We start from the raw sequence: 5,555 nt of genomic DNA on the forward strand, positions 1-5,555 counted from the left end.
TAGAGATGCATGGTAGCCTGTGGTTCCTAGGTCTCTAAGTTTATCAAAAATAAATTTTATAAGTAAGTGGCCCATCCTCTGTAATCCCAGTGACTCTAGAGGCTGAGGCAGGAGAATCTCAAGTTGAAGGCCAGCCTGGGAAATGTAGGGAGACCCTCAGCAATTTAGCAAGAGCCGTCCTCAAAATAAAAATAAAAAAGGGCTAGGGATGGAGCTCAGCGGTAAAATACCCCTGGGTTGAGAACCAAAGGGAGTTCCAAGGGCCAGGGCAGGGCTTTGTGCCTAAGGTCCCAGCAATATGGGAGGCTGAGGCAGGAGGCTGACTTGAATTCAGGAGCTGGAGACCAGACTGGGCAAGATCCCGTCTCAAAATAAATGAACAAATAACTGAAATTTTTGTTTGTTTTGTGGTGCTGCAGATTGAGCCCACAGCCTGGAGCATCCGGGCAAGCGCTCCACCACTGAGCTGCACCCCCAGCCCCTGGCTGTTCTTTTAGATCTTGATTTCCTCTCCAGATCTGATTTCTCTACCTCGTCTACAGCAGTCATTGCCACATAATTCCTTTCGATGAAGATTCATCTGCACGTGGGACGGGGCCGGGGGAGTGCAAGAAGGAGTTCACATAGAAGTCTGGGGCTGCCGTCCTTGTACAGCTCTGCTTGCAAGATCCACTCTGGTCTGCTTGCCTCTAGGAAATTTGCTGGTACATGCATCCCTCCATGTCCTAATGATTAGAGTGGCTTGGGCTGGGGACATAGCTTAATTGCAGAGTGCTTTCCTGGCATGTGGGAGATCCTGGGTTCAATCCCCAGAACTGCAAAAAAAAAAAAAAAAAAAAAGGTGAGATGAGGGTAGGTCAGTGTACCTGGACTGCTCAGAACTGCACACACCTGCTCTCCTCTGGAACATCCAGACACAGGTGCATGGTGACTCCGCCAATGAAAACCTGGGGTACTGAGCCTCTGATGGGCTTCGCTGGGCAGAAATGTAGCACACGGATTGCTGTCTTTTCACTGGGACAGCTAAGCTGCTCTGAGCCACCCATTAGGTCATTTTCTCCTTTAGATTTGGTACGTGTCTTTATTCTGACACCAAGTAAATCAACTACATACTGGCTCCAGTAAGTCCTTCTAGAAAATTCCCTAACTTGGAAATGGTTTTGGGAACAACTGGTCACCCTGGTCAGAGAGGGAAGAATAGGAAGAAAAAGTTAATAAAACACAGCTGTTGCATGCACTTATATTCCGAGAGCTCAGAAGGCTGAGGAAGGAGGATTGAGAGTTCAAGGCCAGCCTCAGCAACTTAGTGAGGTCCTAAGCAACTTAGTGAGACCCTGGGGATGTGGCTCAGTGATTAATCCCCGGTGGATTCAATCTCCTGTACAAAATAAAATAAAATAGTAAAATAAATAAAACACAAATCACCCACATTGTTCCTTAAGGATAGAAAGACTCATTTTATAAAATAAAACTTGTATTTCCATTAGGGAAAGAAAAATGGACAGTTTTCACAGGTTTGGAATGTAAGGCAAATTCCCATTTTAAAACTTTAGAATTCCAAATTCCTACAGCCTGCTCCCCCTTGGGAGCCGTTCCCACTCAGCCTCTCCATCTCCACGGCTGAGCTTGCTCAGGAAAGCTCAGTGCCCGCTGCTTGCCCGAAGCTCTGCAGGACTCTGCAGCATCTCTGGGGTCCACCTATCCCCCTCCCTGTGCTTGGCCGCAGTGGGCTCCATGCTCTTGTGGGGACATAGCAAACACATTCCCTCAGATTTTTCCCCCCATTTAAAATATTGAATTAGCTGGGGATTTAGCTCAGTTGGTAGAGTGCTTGTTTTGCATGCACAAGGCCCTGGGTTCTGATCCCCAGCACTATAAAAAAAATTGAGTTAAGAATCATTTGGCGGGGCTGGGGATGTGGCTCAAGCGGTAGCGCGCTCGCCTAGCATGCGTGCGGCCCGGGTTCGATCCCCAGCAGCACCACATACCAACAATGATGTTGTGTCCGCCGAGAATTAAGAAAAAATAAATAAATGTTAAAATTAAAAAAAAAAAAAAAAAAAAGAATCATTTGGCATAAAATCAGTACTTTTAGTGGTGACGCAGTACAAGACATGCACAGAGCTTCTCGGTTTTTGCTTTCACTGACCCTAAGTCTTTTTTTTTTTTTTTTTTTTACACTGGGGATTTAACCCAGGGGCACTTCACCACTGAGCCACACCCCCAGCTTTGTTCTGTGTTTTATTTTGAGACAGGGTCTCGCTAAATTGCTTAGGACCTCCCTAAATTGCAGAGGCTGGCTTTGAACTTGCGATCCTCCTGCCTCAGCCTCCCGAGTTGCTGAGATTACTGATGTGTGCCACCACTCCCAGTAGTTTCTGAGGGTACCCACAGAAGCGGCACTGGAAGGCGATCCTAAGGAATTCCTGGATCATTTCCGTGGAGGGAACTCAACTCAGGACAAGTGGGGTCTTGGACTTTCATGACAGAAAAGAATTTCCGCAGCATCAGTAGAGGCTCAGGACTGTACTTAGGAGAGCAAGGAGCACGCTGGAGGGACCATCTCAGAGTGAGAGATGCATTTGGGGGTCCCTGGCTCCACTTTTTCTTTGGGGGGTACCCAGGATTGGACTCAGGGCACTGAGTCCAATCCCAGGTACCCCCTCCAAACACTGAGCCACATCCCCAGCCCCATTTTGTATTTTATTTAGAGACGGGGTCTCACTGAGTTGCTTAGTGGTTGCTGTTGCTGAGGCTGGCTTTGAACTCTTGGTCCTCCCGTCTCAGCCTCCTGAACTGCTGGGCTTACAGGATTGCACCACTGCGCCCGCCCCCTGGCTCCACTTTTAAAGGAAACTTGGTGGGTGTGGACATGGGACAGTAGCAGGATGACCTCAGTCTGGTTTTCCTCCGGACCCCTGGGGTGACCCATCTCCACTATCTGATGAATAGGCAATGCAGGAAAGTTCCTTAGATTTTAAATTTAAAAAAATATTCTGTGTATCTCTTTGCTTAATCTACTTATTAGTGGGCTAATTAACAGTGTGCAAGGTAATTTTCATAAGTGGATGCATCTATGATAACTCTTGAGATTTCCAGATTTACAGCTGGGCATGGGGCCACCCACCTGTAATGCAGCAACTCAGGAGGCTGAGGCAGGAGGACAGCAAGTTTGAGATCAGCCTCAGCAACTTAGCAGGACCCTGTCTTGAAAAATAAAAAGGGATGTGGATGTAGCTCAGTGGTAAAGAGCCCAGGACTGAAAAAAAAAACAAAAAACAAAAAAACCCATAGATTTCCCAAAAGGACAAGCCAGGGGAGACCATGCAAAACTTCAGATTAAAATCACATTTCCTTGCCCCCTCGTCTCCTTTCTTCCTGTGTCTTTGATTTCTTTTGTCCTCCCTCCTTCACATCTGCACTGAGATGCGTCTCTGAGTTTCTGCATTTACTGGTCCTTGGCTGGGACCCTTCCTTCAGGTAACTCAGGGTTCCCTCCGCCTTCCTTCAGGTCTTTGCTCCAACTTCGCTTCTCCGTGGGCCCCTCTCCTCTGACCTTCTCCTTCCTCACATTCTGTGATTTTCTCTGTGTCATTATCCATGCGCACGCGCGCGCACACACACACGTGCACACACAGGCACACACATGCACACACACAGCCCACACAGCCTAGTGTTGAGACGCTTCTCTATGGCTGCAGTTGAGGGCTGGGCTGGGGCTCCATGGCAGAGCGCTTGCCTGGCACGTGGGTGGCCCTGGGTTCGATCCTCAACACAACATAAAGATAAATGCATAAAATAAAGGTATTGTGTTCATCTACAACTAAATTTTTTTTTTAAAGGGCTGCCGTTGAGACCCATTTTCACAAAACCCAGAACTTATAAAACAACAACCATTCCCCCACATGTGCACACATGTTTGGAACAACCGCGTCAGGCAGCAGCTCCCGTGAACCAGGAAAGAGACTAAGTCACTTGTTAGCGCCAAGAAAATTCTCATCTTCCTGCCCCATGATAAGGCTTATCTCTTTCCAGCAAGTACCAGACGCTGGGAATTCGGGTGCTGGGGAGGTCAGAGGAGGTATCCGTTTCATTTCCTGTCCAGACAAACCTTTGGCTGGAGGCAGATTTGTGTCCTTAAAGGGAAAAGGCCTATTTCAGAGTGTCTGTGTTTTGAAATAGAGCTTACAAACTCCTCTCTCACTAGGGGCAGAATTTTGCAAAGATGCCCTGATTCCCGGTCAGACCTCTTCAGTTTACTGTGCCCCACACACAGGGGTGCACTTAGAGGGCGGGAATCTGGTAGGACTTACTCTGGTGGCTATGATATCCAGAGGGGCCAGGACACATATGTGCAGGCAAGACAGAGAATGTAGGGTATACAGGAGCTTGGGAGCACTCCGGGAAGCCTTGGGTGGGTGGTGAATGGAAGGATGGATGGGTGGATGGATGGATGGTTGGGCAGGTGGGTGGATGGGTGAATGGATGGTTGGGTGGGTGAATGGGTGGATGGGTCAGTAGGTGGTTGGTTGGGTGGGTGAATGGATGAGTAGGTAGGTGGCTGGATGAGTAGATGGTTGGGTGGTTGGGTGAGTGGATAGGGGATGGATGGGTAGATGGATGGGTAGATGGGTGGATGGGTGGGTGGATGGGTTGGTTGGTAGTTGGGTGGGTGGGTGAATGCATGGGTAGGTAGGTGGCTGGATGGGTGGATGGGTGGGTGCATGGGTGGAAGGGTGGGTGAGAGGTGGATGGGTGGGTGGATGTATAGGTTGGTGGGTGGGTGGAAGGGTGGATGGATGGGTGGTTGGTGAGTGGATGGATAGGTGGGTGGGTGGGTGAATGGGTGGTTGGATGGGTGGGTGGGGGGATGGATGGGTGGACAGGTGGGTGGGTGGCTGGGTGGATGGGGGATAGATGGGTAGATGGGTGGGTGTTTGGGTAGATGGGTGGGTAGGACGATGGGTGGGTTGATGGATGGGTGGATGGATGGATGGATGGGTGGGTATGTGGGTGGAAGGGTGGGTGGATGGGTGGATGGGTGGAGGATGGGTTGGTGGATGGGTGGGTAGGTGGAGAGGTAGATGGGTGGATGGATGGATGGGTGGATAGTGAGTGGATGGATGGGTGGGTGGGTAGATGGGTGTGTGGGTGGATAGGTAGATGGATGGATGGGTGGATGAGTGAGTGGATGGATGGGTTGCTGGATGGGTGGATGTGTGGATTGGTGGGAGGGTGAGTGGGTGAATGGGTGCGTGGTTGGATGGGTGGACGGGGTGGGTGAATGGATGGGGGTGGATGTGTGGGTCTGTGGGTGGGTGGATGGGTGGGTGAATGGGTGTGTGGATGTGTGGGTGGTTTTGTGGGAGGGTGGGTGGGTGTATGTATGGATGGGTGGGTGGGCGGGTGGATGGATTTTTGGATGTGTGGATGGGTGGGCAGGTAAATAGGTGGGTGGATGAGTGGGAGGGTGGCTGGATGGGTGGGAGGGTGTATGGGTGTATGGGTGGGTGGGTGGATGGGTAAATGGGTGATGGATGGTTGGGTGTATGGTT

Source organism: Ictidomys tridecemlineatus, chromosome 15 (assembly GCF_052094955.1).
Source record: "Ictidomys tridecemlineatus isolate mIctTri1 chromosome 15, mIctTri1.hap1, whole genome shotgun sequence".
NCBI classification, from domain to species: Eukaryota; Metazoa; Chordata; class Mammalia; order Rodentia; family Sciuridae; genus Ictidomys; species Ictidomys tridecemlineatus.